Here is a 17,143-nt window from a genome sequence, read left to right on the forward strand (position 1 = left end):
GTCAAAGAACAGATATTGGTCAGTGTGCGTGGGTTTTCTGTAAACCCCTGTCTGGAGCTGGCTGTTCACTCCAATCGTAACATCACAGTCCAAGAAGGCTAAATGGTTGTTGCTGGCATCCTCACGTGTGAACTTGATATTGGAGTCCACCAAGTTGATGTGTTCTGTAAAGTCCTCATCCTCCTGTTACTTGATTTTAACCCATGTGTCATCAACATATCTGAACCAGTGACTGGGACAGATGCCCGTGAAAGACATCAAGGCTGTCTTCTCCAATCGCTCTATGTACAGATTGGCCACAATGGGGGATACCGGAGACCCCATCGCACAACCATGAATCTGCCTGTAGTAATTCCCCCTAAACAGGAAATACGTGGTGTTAAGACAGATCTCCAAGAGTTGGCAGATGTGGTCTGGTGTGAGTTTGGTCCTTTCAAGTAGAGACACATCCTCCAGCAGTCTCTGCCTCACAGCAGAGACAGCCTCAGCAGTGGGCATGCAGGTGAACAACGATGTCACATCAAATGACACCATAGTTTCATCTGCCTCTAGCTGTAGGTCCTTGATCTTGTTCACAAAATCTTGTGTGTTCTCCACATGGTGGTCTGAGTTACCCAGTAGAGAAGCCAAAATCCACTTGAGGTGTTTGGCCAAATTGCATGTGATGGAATCTGTGCTACATACAATAGGCCTGAGTGGCACGTCCTGTTTGTGGATTTTGGGCAGTCCACAGATGCATGGAGTGGCGTCCCCAGGGTACAGTCTGTAGTATGCCTTCCTGTCGATGAGTTCCCTGCAGAAGTCCCAGGAAACAAAAAGACCAGATAGACAGAAGACAGAGACAAGAAGAAGAGGAGGGTCTCTCCCTTATTTAGTAGGAGTAGGGGAAAAACTACAGAGGATCTTCAGACAGCACAAAATCCCAGTTTACTTTAAACCGGTTAACACCTTGAGACAGAAAATACACTCAACAAAAATGTAAAAGCAACACTTTTGGTTTTGCTCCCATTTTGTATGAGATGAACTCAAAGATCTAAAACTTTTTCCACATACACAATATCACCATTTCCCTCAAATATTGTTCACAAACCAGTCTAAATCTGTGATAGTGAGCACTTCTCCTTTGCTGAGATAATCCATCCCACCTCACAGGTGTGCCATACCAAGATGCTGATTAGACACCATGATTAGTGCACAGGTGTGCCTTAGACTGTCCACAATAAAAGGCCACTCTGAAAGGTGCAGTTTTGTTTTACTGGGGGGGATACCAGTCAGTATCTGGTGTGACCACCATTTGCCTCATGCAGTGCAACACATCTCCTTTGCATAGAGTTGATCATGTTGTCAATTGTGGCCTGTGGAATGTTGGTCCACTCCTCTTCAATGGCTGTGCGAAGTTGCTGGATATTGGCAGGAACTGGTACACGCTGTCGTATATGCCGGTCCAGAGCATCCCAAACATGCTCAATGGGTGACATGTCCGGTGAGTATGCCGGCCATGCAAGAACTGGGACATTTTCAGCTTCCAAGAATTGTGTACAGATCCTTGCAACATGGGGCCGTGCATTATCCTGCTGCAACATGAGGTGATGTTCTTGGATGTATGGCACAACAATGGGCCTCAGGATCTCGTCACGGTATCTCTGTGCATTCAAAATGCCATCAATAAAATGCACCTGTGTTCTTCATCCATAACAGACCCCTGCCCATACCATAACCCCACCGCCACCATGGGCCACTCGATCCACAACATTGACATCAGAAAACCGCTCACCCACACTGCCCTGAACAGTGTGAACCGGGATTCATCCGTGAAGAGAACACCTCTCCAACGTGCCAAACGCCAGCGAATGTGAGCATTTGCCCATTCAAGTCGGTTACGACGACGAACTGGAGTCAGGTCGAGACCCCGATGAGGACGACGAGCATGCAGATGAGCTTCCCTGAGACGGTTTCTGACAGTTTGTGCAGAAATTCTTTGGTTATGCAAACCCATTGTTTCAGCAGCTGTCCGAGTGGCTGGTCTCAGACGATCTTGGAAGTGAACATGCTGGATGTGGAGGTCCTGGGCTGGTGTGGTTACACGTGGTCTGCGGTTGTGAGGCTGGTTGGATGTACTGCCAAATTCTCTGAAACGCCTTTGGAGACGGCTTATGGTAGAGAAATGAACATTCAATACACGAGCAACAGCTCTGGTTGACATTCCTGCTGTCAGCATGCCAACTGCACGCTCCCTGAAATCTTGCGACATCTGTGGCATTGTGCTGTGTGATAAAACTGCACCTTTCAGAGTGGCCTTTTATTGTGGGCAGTCTAAGGCACACCTGTGCACTAATCATGGTGTCTAATCAGCATCTTGATATGGCACACCTGTGAGGTGGGATGGATTATCTCAGCAAAGGAGAAGTGCTCACTATCACAGATTTAGACTGGTTTGTGAACAATATTTGAGGGAAATGGTGATATTGTGTATGTGGAAAAAGGTTTAGATCTTTGAGTTCATCTCATACAAAATGGGAGCAAAACCAAAAGTGTTGCGTTTATATGTTTGTTGAGTATAGTTCACCGTAAGGACAGGATCCCTAGTTACAAACAGAGCAATGTAGTGTATTCTATCAGATGTCAGGAAAACTGTAACGAACACTACATAGGTGAGACTAAGCAACCTTTACACAAAAGGCTATACCAGCACCGCAGAAAGGGTGCCAGTGGACCTCAGTGTGCAGTTCATCTCCACCTTACAGACACTAACCACATGTTTGAGGACAAGGAAGTTAAAATCTTAGCCAGACAGAAGAAATGGTTTGAGAGAGGGGTCAAGGAGGCATTCTTTGTGAAACAGTTGAAACCCAACCTTAACCGGAGAGGGGGTCTGAGACACGCTTTGTCCCCTGTTTACAATGGGGTACTCAGGTCAAAGCAGTTTCAGTCTTTTGTTCATGGTAATGAGTCATTCACGTCATCACGTCATTGCTTGCCTCTACTGGTGGTTGGCTCTCACTGCGGTATTGTATCACTTCCTGTTCCGGAGCACAGCTGTGTTTTTCTGTATATGTTAGCTGTTTAATCTGCGCAGTTAGATTGATCTAGTTATCTAGATTACGATTTGTTTCCCAGTGTAATCTTCACGTGCCTTAACTAAAGCACTCCTTCTGCTGAATCACCTCTAAATGATTTACACATTATTCACTTTGCGTGTTTTTAGAAATCCGCTAGCTTAGCGCAGCTACTAGCTCTTAGCCAATTTAGCATGGCGGCTTCTCCTGTCTCTCCCGCACTTTTCTGTTCTGGGTGTGAAATGTTTAGTTATTCCTCGGCCTCCTTTAGCAGTAACGGTACTTGTAATAAGTGTAGCTTATTCATAGCTTTGGAGGCCAGGCTGGGCGAATTGGAGACTCGGCTCTGCACCGTGGAAAATTCTACAGCTAGCCAGGCCCCTGTAGTCGGTGCGGACCAAGGTAGCTTAGCCGCCATTAGTTCCCCTCTGGCAGATCCCGAGCAGCCGGGAAAGCAGGCCGACTGGGTGACTGTGAGGAGGAAGCGTAGTCCTAAACAGAAGCCCCGTGTACACCGTCAACCCGTTCACATTTCTAACCGTTTTTCCCCACTCGGCGACACACCCGCCGAGGATCAAACTCTGGTTATTGGCGACTCTGTTTTGAGAAATGTGAAGTTAGCGACACCAGCAACCATAGTCAATTGTCTTCCGGGGGCCAGAGCAGGCGACATTGAAGGAAATTTGAAACTGCTGGCTAAGGCTAAGCGTAAATTTGGTAAGATTGTAATTCACGTCGGCAGTAATGACACCCGGTTACGCCAATCGGAGGTCACTAAAATTAACATTAAATCGGTGTGTAACTTTGCAAAAACAATGTCGGACTCTGTAGTTTTCTCTGGGCCCCTCCCCAATCGGACCGGGAGTGACATGTTTAGCCGCATGTTCTCCTTAAATTGCTGGCTGTCTGAGTGGTGTCCAAAAAATGAGGTGGGCTTCAGAGATAATTGGCAAAGCTTCTGGGGAAAACCTGGTCTTGTTAGGAGAGACGGCATCCATCCCACTTTGGATGGAGCAGCTCTCATTTCTAGAAATCTGGCCAATTTTCTTAAATCCTCCAAACGGTGACTATCCAGGGTTGGGACCAGGAAGCAGAGCTGTAGTCTTACACACCTCTCTGCAGCTTCTCTCCCCCTGCCATCCCCTCATTACCCCATCCCCGTAGAGACGGTGTCTGCTCCCAGACCACCAATAACCAGCAAAAATCTATTTAAGCATAAAAATTCAAAAAGAAAAAATAATATAGCACCTTCAACTGCACCAAAGACTAAAACAGTTAAATGTGGTCTATTAAACATTAGGTCTCTCTCTTCTAAGTCCCTGTTAGTAAATGATATAATAATTGATCAACATATTGATTTATTCTGCCTTACAGAAACCTGATGGAACAGGATGAATATGTTAGTTTAAATGAGTCAACACCCCCGAGTCACACTAACTGTCAGAATGCTCGTATAACTCACAAACTCGTAGCTTAAAGCAGATACCCCATAAGTTGGAGAGGAAATGGTGTCTCACTAATTTAGAAGATCTTCACTTAGCCTGGAAAAAGAGTCTGTTGCTCTATAAAAAAGCCCTCCGTAAAGCTAGGACATCTTTCTACTCATCACTAATTGAATAAAATAAGAACAACCCCAGGTTTCTTTTCAGCACTGTAGCCAGGCTGACAAAGAGTCAGAGCTCTATTGAGCTGAGTATTCCATTAACTTTAACTAGTAATGACTTCATGACTTTCTTTGCTAACAAAATTTTAACTATTAGAGAAAAAAATTACTCATAACCATCCCAAAGACGTATCGTTATCTTTGGCTGCTTTCAGTGATGCCGGTATTTGGTTAGACTCTTTCTCTCCGATTGTTCTGTCTGAGTTATTTTCATTAGTTACTTCATCCAAACCATCAACATGTTTATTAGACCCCATTCCTACCAGGCTGCTCAAGGAAGCCCTACCATTATTTAATGCTTCGATCTTAAATATGATCAATCTATCTTTGTTAGTTGGCTATGTACCACAGGCTTTTAAGGTGGCAGTAATTAAACCATTACTTTAAAAGCCATCACTTGACCCAGCTATCTTAGCTAATTATAGGCCAATCTCCAACCTTCCTTTTCTCTCAAAAATTCTTGAAAGGGTAGTTGTAAAACAGCTAACTGATCATCTGCAGAGGAATGGTCTATTTGAAGAGTTTCAGTCAGGTTTTAGAATTCATCATAGTACAGAAACAGCATTAGTGAAGGTTACAAATGATCTTCTTATGGCCTCAGACAGTGGACTCATCTCTGTGCTTGTTCTGTTAGACCTTAGTGCTGCTTTTGATACTGTTGACCATAAAATTTTATTACAGAGATTAGAGCATGCCATAGGTATTAAAGGCACTGCGCTGCGGTGGTTTGAATCATATTTATCTAATAGATTACAATTTGTTCATGTAAATGGGGAATCTTCTTCACAGACTAAGGTTAATTATGGAGTTCCACAAGGTTCTGTGCTAGGACCAATTTTATTCACTTTATACATGTTTCCCTTAGGCAGTATTATTAGAGGGCATTGCTTAAATTTTCATTGTTACGCAGATGATACCCAGCTTTATCTATCCATGAAGCCAGAGGACACACACCAATTAGTTAAACTGCAGGATTGTCTTACAGACATAAAGACATGGATGACCTCTAATTTCTTGCTTTTAAATTCAGATAAAACTGAAGTTATTGTACTCGGCCCCACAAATCTTAGAAACATGGTGTCTAACCAGATCCTTACTCTGGATGGCATTACCCTGACCTCTAGTAATACTGTGAGAAATCTTGGAGTCATTTTTGATCAGGATATGTCATTCAATGTGCATATTAAACAAATATGTAGGACTGCTTTTTTGCATTTGCGCAATATCTCTAAAATTAGAAAGGTCTTGTCTCAGAGTGATGCTGAAAAACTAATTCATGCATTTATTTCCTCTAGGCTGGACTATTGTAATTCATTATTATCAGGTTGTCCTAAACGTTCCCTGAAAAGCCTTCAGTTAATTCAAAATGCTGCAGCTAGAGTACTGACGGGGACTAGAAGGAGAGAGCATATCTCACCCATATTGGCCTCTCTTCAATCAATCAATCAATCAACTTTTTTCTTGTATAGCGCCAAATCACAACAAACAGTTGCCCCAAGGCGCTCCACATTGCAAGGCAAGGCCATACAATAATTATGAAACACAGTCTACGTCTAAAGCAACATAACCAAGGGATGGTCCAGGGTCACCCGATCCAGCCCTAACTATAAGCCTTAGCGAAAAGGAAAGTTTTAAGCCTAATCTTAAAAGTAGAGAGGATATCTGTCTCCCTGATCTGAATTGGGAGCTGGTTCCACAGGAGAGGAGCCTGAAAGCTGAAGGCTCTGCCTCCCATTCTACTCTTACAAACCCTAGGAACTACAAGTAAGCCCGCAGTCTGAGAGCGAAGCGCTCTAATGGGGTAATATGGTACTACGAGGTCCCTAAGATAAGATGGGACCTGATTATTCAAAACCTTATAAGTAAGAAGAAGAATTTTAAATTCTATTCTAGCATTAACAGGAAGCCAATGAAGGGAGGCCAACACGGGTGAGATATGCTCTCTCCTGCTAGTCCCCGTCAGTACTCTAGCTGCAGCATTCTGAACCAACTGAAGGCTTTTTAGGGAACTTTTAGGACAACCTGATAATAATGAATTACAATAGTCCAGCCTAGAGGAAACAAATGCATGAATTAGTTTTTCAGCATCACTCTGAGACAAGACCTTTCTGATTTTAGAGATATTGCGTAAATGCAAAAAGGCAGTCCTACATATTTGTTTAATATGCGCTTTGAATGACATATCCTGATCAAAAATAACTCCAAGATTTCTCACAGTATTACTAGAGATCAGGGAAATGCCATCCAGAGTAACGATCTGGTTAGACACCATGCTTCTAAGATTTGTGGGGCCAAGTACAATAACTTCAGTTTTATCTGAGTTTAAAAGCAGGAAATTAGAGGTCATCCATGTCTTTATGTCTGTAAGACAATCCTGCAGTTTAGCTAATTGGTGCGTATCCTCTGGCTTCATGGATAGATAAAGCTGGGTATCATCTGCGTAACAATGAAAATTTAAGCAATACCGTCTAATAATACTGCCCAAGGGAAGCATGTATAAAGTGAATAAAATTGGTCCTAGCACAGAACCTTGTGGAACTCCATAATTAACTTTAGTCTGTGAAGAAGATTCCCCATTTACATGAACAAACTGTAATCTATTAGACAAATATGATTCAAACCACCGCAGCGCAATGCCTTTAATACCTATGACATGCTCTAATCTCTGTAATAAAATTTTATGGTCAACAGTATCAAAAGCAGCACTGAGGTCCAACAGAACAAGCACAGAGATAAGTCCACTGTCCGAAGCCATAAGAAGATCATTTGTAACCTTCACTAATGCTGTTTCTGTACTATGATGAATTCTAAAACCTGACTGAAACTCTTCAAACAGACCATTCCTCTGCAGGTGATCAGTTAGCAGTTTTACAACTACCCTCTCAAGAATCTTTGAGAGAAAAGGAAGGTTGGAGATTGGCCTATAATTAGCTAAGATAGCTGGGTCAAGTGATGGCTTTTTAAGTAATGGTTTAATTACTGCCACCTTAAAGGCCTGTGGTACATAGCCAACTAATAAAGATAGATTGATCATATTTAAGATTGAAGCATTAAATAATGGTAGGACTTCCTTGAGCAGCCTGGCAGGAATGGGGTCTAATAAGCATGTTGATGGTTTGGATGAAGTAACTAATGAAAATAACTCAGACAGAACAATCGGAGAGAAAGAGTCTAACCAAATACCGGCATCACTGAAAGCAGCCAAAGATAACGATACATCTTTGGGATGGTTATGAGTAATTTTTTCTCTAATAGTCAAAATTTTGTTAGCAAAGAAAGTCATGAAGTCATTACTAGTTAAAGTTAATGGAATACTCAGCTCAATAGAGCTCTGACTCTTTGTCAGCCTGGCTACAGTGCTGAAAAGAAACCTGGGGTTGTTCTTATTTTCTTCAATTAGTGATGAGTAGAAAGATGTCCTAGCTTCACGAAGGGCTTTCTTATAGAGCAACAAACTCTTTTTCCAGGCTAAGTGAAGATCTTCTAAATTAGTGAGACGCCATTTCCTCTCCAACTTACGGGTTATCTGCTTTAAGCTACGAGTTTGTGAGTTATACCACGGAGTCAGACACTTCTGATTTAAAGCTCTCTTTTTCAGAGGAGCTACAGCATCCAAAGTTGTCTTCAATGAGGATGTAAAACTATTGACGAGATACTCTAACTCCCTTACAGAGTTTAGGTAGCTACTCTGCTCTGTGTTGGTATATGACATTAGAGAACATAAAGAAGGAATCATATCCTTAAACCTAGTTACAGCGCTTTCTGAAAGACTTCTAGTGTAATGAAACTTATTCCCCACTGCAGGGTAGTCCATCAGGGTAAATGTAAATGTTATTAAAAAATGATCAGACAAAAGGGAGTTTTCAGGGAATACTGTTAAGTCTTCTATTTCCATACCATAAGTCAGAACAAGATCTAAGATATGATTAAAGTGGTGGGTGGACTCATTTACTTTTTGAGCAAAGCCGATAGAGTCTAATAATAGATTAAATGCAGTGTTGAGGCTGTCATTCTCAGCATCTGTGTGGATATTAAAATCGCCCACTATAATTATCTTATCTGAGCTAAGCACTAAGTCAGACAAAAGGTCTGAAAATTCACAGAGAAACTCACAGTAACGACCAGGTGGACGATAGATAATAACAAATAAAACTGGTTTTTGGGACTTCCAATTTGGATGGACAAGACTAAGAGACAAGCTTTCAAATGAATTAAAGCTCTGTCTAGGTTTTTGATTAATTAATAAGCTGGAATGGAAGATTGCTGCTAATCCTCCGCCCCGGCCCGTGCTACGAGCATTCTGACAGTTAGTGTGACTCGGGGGTGTTGACTCATTTAAACTAACATATTCATCCTGCTGTAACCAGGTTTCTGTTAGGCAGAATAAATCAATAAGTTGATCAATTATTATATCATTTACCAACAGGGACTTAGAAGAAAGAGACCTAATGTTTAATAGACCACATTTAACTGTTTTAGTCTGTGGTGCAGTTGAAGGTGCTATATTATTTTTTCTTTTTGAATTTTTATGCTTAAATAGATTTTTGCTAGTTATTGGTGGTCTGGGAGCAGGCACCGTCTCTACGGGGATGGGGTAATAGGGGGATGGCAGGGGGAGAGAAGCTGCAGAGAGGTGTATAAGACCACAGCTCTGCCTCCTGGTCCCAACACTAGACAGTCACAGTTTGGAGGATCCCAAAAAATTGGCCAGATTTCTAGAAATGAGAGCTGCTCCCTCTAAAGTGGGATGGATGCCGTCTCTCCTAACAAGACCAGGTTTTCCCCAGAAGCTTTGCCAATTATCAATAAAGCCCACCTCATTTTTTGGACACCACTCAGACAGCCAGCAATTCAAGGAGAACATGCGGCTAAACATGTCACTCCCGGTCTGATTGGGGAGGGGCCCAGAGAAAACAACAGAGTCCGACATTGTTTTTGCAAAGTTACACACCGATTTAATGTTAATTTTAGTGACCTCCGATTGGCGTAACCGAGTGTCATTACTGCCGACGTGAATTACAATCTTACCAAATTTACGCTTAGCCTTAGCCAGCAATTTCAAATGTCCTTCGATGTCGCCTGCTCTGGCCCCCGGAAGACAATTGACAATGGTTGCTGGTGTCGCTAACTTCACATTTCTCAAAACAGAGTCGCCAATAACCAGAGTTTGATCCTCGGCGAGTGTATCGTCGAGTGGGGAAAAACGGTTAGAGATGTGAACGGGTTGACGGTGTACACGGGGCTTCTGTTTAGGGCTACGCTTCCTCCTCACAGTCACCCAGTCAGCCTGCCTTCCCGACTGCACGGGGTCTGCCAGGGGGGAACTAACGGCGGCTAAGCTACCTTGGTCCGCACCGACTACAGGGGCCTGGCTAGCTGTAGAATTTTCCACGGTGCGGAGCCGAGCCTCCAATTCGCCCAGCCTGGCCTCCAAAGCTACGAATAAGCTGCACTTATTACATGTACCGTTACTGCTAAAAGAGGCCGAGGAATAACTAAACATTTCACACCCAGAGCAGAAAAGTACGGGAGAGACAGGAGAAGCCGCCATGCTAAAACGGCTAAGAGCTAGTAGCTACGCTAAGCTAGCGGATTCCCAAACAGGGAATCCGACACTAGACAGGCTGTGGAGCAGCACAGGTAACGCACGACAACAGTGCTAAAATAAAATAAAAATCCACTGAACAGGCTGTGGAGCAGCACAGGTAACACACGACAACAGTGCTAAAATAAAATAAAAATCCACTGGACAGGCTGTGGAGCAGCACAGGTAACGCACGACAACAGTGCTAAAATAAAATAAAAATCCACTGAACAGGCTGTGGAGCAGCACAGGTAACACACGACAACAGTGCTAAAATAAAATAAAAATCCACTGGACAGGCTGTGGAGCAGCACAGGTAACACACGACAACAGTGGTAAAAAATAAAATAAAAATCCACTGGACAGGCTGTGGAGCAGCACAGGTAACGCACGACAACAGTGGTAAAAAATAAAATAAAAATCCACTGAACAGGCTGTGGAGCAGCACAGGTAACGCACGACAACAGTGGTAAAAAATAAAATAAAAATCCACTGAACAGGCTGTGGAGCAGCACAGGTAACGCACGACAACAGTGGTAAAAAATAAAATAAAAATCCACTGAACAGGCTGTGGAGCAGCACAGGTAACGCACGACAACAGTGGTAAAAAATAAAATAAAAATCCACTGAACAGGCTGTGGAGCAGCACAGGTAACACACGACAACAGTGGTAAAAAATAAAATAAAAATCCACTAGACAGGCTGTGGAGCAGCACAGGTAACACACGACAACAGTGCTAAAATAAAATAAAAATCCACTGAACAGGCTGTGGAGCAGCACAGGTAACACACGACAACAGTGCTAAAATAAAATAAAAATCCACTAGACAGGCTGTGGAGCAGCACGACAACAGTGCTAAAAAATAAAATAAAAATCAAAATCCACTGGACAGGCTGTGGAGCAGCACAGGTAACACACGACAACAGTGCTAAAAAATAAAATAAAAATAAAAATCCACTGGACAGGCTGTGGAGCAGCACAGGTAACACACGACAACAGTGGTAAAAAATAAAATAAAAATCCACTAGACAGGCTGTGGAGCAGCACAGGTAACACACGACAACAGTGCTAAAATAAAATAAAAATCCACTGAACAGGCTGTGGAGCAGCACAGGTAACACACGACAACAGTGCTAAAATAAAATAAAAATCCACTAGACAGGCTGTGGAGCAGCACGACAACAGTGCTAAAAAATAAAATAAAAATAAAAATCCACTGGACAGGCTGTGGAGCAGCACAGGTAACACACGACAACAGTGCTAAAAAATAAAATAAAAATAAAAATCCACTGGACAGGCTGTGGAGCAGCACAGGTAACACACGACAACAGTGCTAAAAAATAAAATAAAAATAAAAATCCACTGGACAGGCTGTGGAGCAGCACAGGTAACACACGACAACAGTGCTAAAATAAAATAAAAATCCACTAGACAGGCTGTGGAGCAGCACGACAACAGTGCTAAAAAATAAAATAAAAATCAAAATCCACTGAACAGGCTGTGGAGCAGCACAGGTAACGCACGACAACAGTGCTAAAAAATAAAATAAAAATAAAAATCCACTGGACAGGCTGTGGAGCAGCACAGGTAACACACGACAACAGTGGTAAAAATAAAATAAAAATCCACTGAACAGGCTGTGGAGCAGCACAGGTAACGCACGACAACAGTGCTAAAAAATAAAATAAAAATCCACTGAACAGGCTGTGGAGCAGCACAGGTAACGCACGACAACAGTGCTAAAAAATAAAATAAAAATCCACTGAACAGGCTGTGGAGCAGCACAGGTAACGCACGACAACAGTGCTAAAAAATAAAATAAAAATAAAAATCCACTGGACAGGCTGTGGAGCAGCACAGGTAACACACGACAACAGTGGTAAAAAATAAAATAAAAATCCACTGAACAGGCTGTGGAGCAGCACAGGTAACGCACGACAACAGTGCTAAAAATAAAATAAAAATAAAAATCCACTGGACAGGCTGTGGAGCAGCACAGGTAACACACGACAACAGTGGTAAAAAATAAAATAAAAATCCACTGAACAGGCTGTGGAGCAGCACAGGTAACGCACGACAACAGTGCTAAAAAATAAAATAAAAATAAAAATCCACTGGACAGGCTGTGGAGCAGCACGACAACAGTGCTAAAATAAAATAAAAATCCACTGGACAGGCTGTGGAGCAGCACGACAACAGTGCTAAAAAATAAAATAAAAATAAAAACGAAAGCGTTAGCAAGCTAGTTAGCTTGCCAACGCTGATGAAGGTTAGCTGATAAAAGAGCTCCGTCGCGATGCTTCGACCGTTAGAGGTCTTCTTTAGGCGTTGGAGCACGGTGAAAAAGTAAAAAAAAGTAAAAAAGTCTTGAAAAAGACTGTTAATTCAAAGAACTCAAACAGCTCAGTTCAAACAGCTAACAGATACAGCAGAACACCGCTGTGCTCCGGAACCAGAAAAAAGTCCACCCTCCACCACAATCCAATCTCTTCATTGGCTTCCTGTTAATTCCAGAATAGAATTTAAAATTCTTCTTCTTACTTATAAGGTTTTGAATAATCAGGTCCCATCTTATCTTAGGGACCTCGTAGTACCATATCACCCCAATAGAGCGCTTCGCTCTCAGACTGCAGGCTTACTTGTAGTTCCTAGGGTTTGTAAGAGTAGAATGGGAGGCAGAGCCTTCAGCTTTCAGGCTCCTCTCCTGTGGAACCAGCTCCCAATTCAGATCAGGGAGACAGACACCCTCTCTACTTTTAAGATTAGGCTTAAAACTTTCCTTTTTGCTAAAGCTTATAGTTAGGGCTGGATCAGGTGACCCTGGACCATCCCTTAGTTATGCTGCTATAGACTTAGACTGCTGGGGGGTTCCCATGATGCACTGAGTGTTTCTTTCTCTTTTTGCTCTGTATGCACCACTCTGCATTTAATCATTAGTGATCGATCTCTGCTCCCCTCCACAGCATGTCTTTTTCCTGGTTCTCTCCCTCAGCCCCAACCAGTCCCAGCAGAAGACTGCCCCTCCCTGAGCCTAGTTCTGCTGGAGGTTTCTTCCTGTTAAAAGGGAGTTTTTCCTTCCCACTGTCGCCAAGTGCTTGCTCACAGGGGGTCGTTTTGACCGTTGGGGTTTTTCTGTAATTATTGTATGGCCTTGCCTTACAATATAAAGCGCCTTGGGGCAACTGTTTGTTGTGATTTGGCGCTATATAAATAAAACTGATTTGATTTGATTAGAGCACAATAGTTGCTAATTAGAGCTATTGTTTAGTCACTAGCCAATAGCAGTCTGCCTCTCAGTAGCAGGGGTCTGGTTAGGTTTAAAACTCCAGCTTTTGTGGCTGCTGTTATTCTTCTCTACGAGAGTCAAGACAGAAGTCAGACTACTAGAGCAAGAATTTTAGCTGAGGAAGCTTCTGCGATTTGAAGTGAAACGTCCTCGCGTCAAGCAACCCAGTCAGTCGAACATTCAAGCTTCTCTACTATGAAAACCACCTGGACAACTGAGAGCCTACACAGAAACTTTTCAGCAAGTTATTCCAATGAAGACATCATCAAACACAGGGGCGGCTGCATGATGATTGGATGATCTGTCTGAGGCTGAATCCCTTTTTGATTGACAGCGAAATGAGCGAATCAGCGATCTTTTGGTGTAAACATCCGTGGGAGCATTTTTTAATTTTCATTCTGTTCTGAGTTGAACTGGAGACTTTCCTAATCCTCTTAGCGGCATTTTCTTTTTTAAAAACGACTAGCGACAAATTGAGCTTCTATTTCTGGTGTTTTTTTTGTAGCTGCTTGTGTTTGCAGACTGACTTCTATCACTCTTTCTGACTTCTATCTCAGTTTCTGTTCCTACCGAGCAGCGGGTGCTGCTGAGCTCCTCCACCGTCACAAAGCGCTCACAGGCGGACAAACTTCACACGAGCCTCGCGCCAGTCCCAGCTAGCGAGCTAGCTAGGTAGCAAGCTGCACATAATGGCAGACAATTTGAATGTTGTGGACCAGATTTTGGTGAAGCCATTTGATAGTCTTCCTTACGAAGAAGCCGTGGCTGCTGTCATGACTTCAGCTCTCAATGGTTTGCAGGCCAAAGTTAAAACAACAGCCCCCAGGTCAATGTTTGTGCATTGCTCTGCTCACAGACTGAATCTGGTTCTGTCTCAGGGGGCTAAATGCTTATCTGAGTGCAGAATATTTTTTGCATCACTCTCTGGGTTTGCCACATTTTTGTCAAAATCCACAAAGAGGATGTCTTTTCTTGAGTCTGCAGGCTGCTCAAGGTTTCCCAGAAATGCTCCTACTGGATGGACTTTCACATCACGGATAGTGAGCACTGGGGCAAACAGTTATGATGCCTCCTGCAAACGTTTGAGATGATCATTGCAGATAAGTCCATGGATGATGACACATTAGACTGTGCCAATTTCTTTGTGTTTGTTATTGCAGTAGTCATTAAAACCGGAAATTTGTTCTTGAAAATAGCTGTTGTGAGTTAATTTGTGGGATTGTGGGTGTTCAGGACAAAGTTAGTGTTTCCATGGGTGGTGGGGCGGAGGGAGGTGGTGGCCACGTTAGTGTGTGTGTGTGGGGGGGCCGCACGCAGGGGGTTTCGCCCGGGGAGTAAATCACTCTAGGACCACCACTGATCAAACATATGCAAAGTAACGTACAAAAATTCGTATATAACTCATGTAATCATGATCACGTGACCAGAAAGAAAATGGCAGATGTCCTGAGCAGACACAGAAGGCGGGTGTTCTTATTCTGACGGGTGATTGTGAGCGGTGAATGAGAAGTGCGAGTGGCTTGTGGATATTCGTAGGACTGTGCGTGAAATATGTTGTGTAACTTTACGTATAACATATGATCTGCTTTAGAAGTTACGTAGTTTTCAGCTTCCTGTTTTATTTTGATAGTGTTGTTTGACTTCCTGTCTGTGCCTGCTCCTCCTCTCTCGTCTCCCTGTTCCGGATCCTCTTTGTTGCCTCATGCTGTTGCTCTGTCACGTTTTCGGCTGTGTTCTTTCCTGATGTTTGATCTGTTTATCTTTGGACGTGGTTGTGGGGTCGGACCAATTCCTGGTCTGTCAGCTTGAGCCTCGTTTTGTGTTTTATCCTCTGGATACTGTTGCCGTTGCAAACTCTGTTTTTGTGAATTGAAACCCGACAGATGTAGCCACGGCGACCGTCCAAGTCTTCAGGGTCCTGCTGTTTCCTGTCTGGTTGTCAGACTTGGACTCTAACCAGTGTCCTAAGGTGAGGCCTGGGAGTCTTTGGTCCCAGGTCTCTGTGGAGGATTCTTGGGTCCTGCTGGCATGACGTTGTGCCAAACGGTTACTTTGTGAGAATAAGATGACAGGGGCATCAGCGCCAATATTTTGGCTATGTGGTGTTATTCTTTGGTCATGATGCTCGTTGAGGACACGCCCGCACTTCACCTGGCTGCAGCAGCTCAATGCTGAAGTGGAGATGAACCGGTCATCTGCCTGGGTGGTTGCCATCCAGGACCTAAGACAGTTCTGAGGAGTTGTGGACTGCGGTGACATGTGACCTGACCCTGACGATGGTGACCTTTGTGGCGTGAATCACAATCTCCTGGGAGCGTTTAATTATTGAGCCATTTGTTTCATTCATTCATTTGTTGGCAAACGTCACGGAGCTTCTCTTCCCTCACGATGTCAGATCACATTAAAGGATTCTGGCAAAAACATTTTCTGTTTGTGTCACTTTTCAGCAGCTTCTCCACTCCACGCACAGCAATGATCTCATAAAGCTTTTATCACCAAACTCAGCCAATCACATGCAGATGGAACAGTCACATTCCAGATGATCAAGTTTTACTCACCTGTGGGAAAGTCAGCCGTCCGTCTGAGCACACTGTGACTGTGAAACAGAAACTGGAGGTTTAGCTCCTCCTCCTGCGGTTGGTAACTTCCTGCTCCTGTGACTGTTTCCCCCTTTGAGGTTTTCCTGAGCTGCTTCTGTTCTGACACATCAGCTGAGCAAAACTCAAACACCACCCACAGGATTTCTTATCAGCTCACTGCTCCCGTGTGTCTGAGCACGGGCACGACTGAGCGCCATCAGGTGTCACTCTGGTTCCAGATCAAACTGGACGGTGCCATTTAACTTCAAACACATTCAAACATGAATCACTCTTGACTTTTGCTGGTTTATATTTGTCGATGTGTTTTGACGCTGAATGGTGCTGTTTTTATATCATGTGGCGTCAAAACACATCGACAAATATAAACCGTCAAAAGTCAAGAGTGACTCATGTGAAGCAGCGATGTTCGTTGTGCAGCTCTACGGTGACATCAGCAGTTTCCCAATTCTGCTGGACTGTTCCCTTAAACCGCCTACTTTGAACAGTACTATTAGACGGTTCTTCTTGCCAGGGTTGTTGGAACTGTCAGGTGCCAAAAAAGTTAATGACTTGTTCCCATTTAATTTTGGTATTCCTCAGGGATATGTTCCGGGTCCTATTTTGTTCATTACTTCAATGATGATGTTTAGTAAAGCTTGTGGAGTAGAGGGACCGAGGCACGTAGAGCTACGACCTAAGTCAGCTCCATAATGTGATGCATGTGCCATCTGCCACTCTGTTCTCAGAACTGTGGAATCTTTCAGGCGTCTGTTAATCTGGCTATTCATTTGGCTTCCCCAAATACAGCTGCACTTCAAGGTCACTGTGATAAGAACCTCCTCAGAAGATCAACACTTAAGCCTCGCTCCCTGGTCTTCCCCCCTCCCCTCAGCTTCTCCAGCTCTGACGTGAACTGTGTTAGAACTGTCCAGGACTTTCTCAGACTGCGCAGGGCTGTTCCCTTCGCCCTCCAG

At 43.5% G+C, this 17,143-nt stretch overlaps 1 protein-coding gene across 3 annotated transcripts in view; it reads right to left on the reverse strand.

Moving 5' to 3' along the window:
* The window catches only part of LOC117516371 (mixed lineage kinase domain-like protein), a 59,710-nt gene extending 43,457 nt beyond the window's left edge, over positions 1-16,253 (reverse strand). For all 3 annotated transcript variants that reach the window (XR_004562376.1, XM_034177337.1, XM_034177336.1), the window contains exon 1: positions 16,149-16,253. The gene's annotated coding sequence lies outside the window, so the exon portion shown is untranslated. The remainder of the gene's footprint in view (positions 1-16,148) is intronic.
* Positions 16,254-17,143: the final 890 nt, after the last annotated feature.

This window comes from Thalassophryne amazonica, chromosome 8 (genome assembly GCF_902500255.1).
Source record: "Thalassophryne amazonica chromosome 8, fThaAma1.1, whole genome shotgun sequence".
Classification (NCBI taxonomy): domain Eukaryota; kingdom Metazoa; phylum Chordata; class Actinopteri; order Batrachoidiformes; family Batrachoididae; genus Thalassophryne; species Thalassophryne amazonica.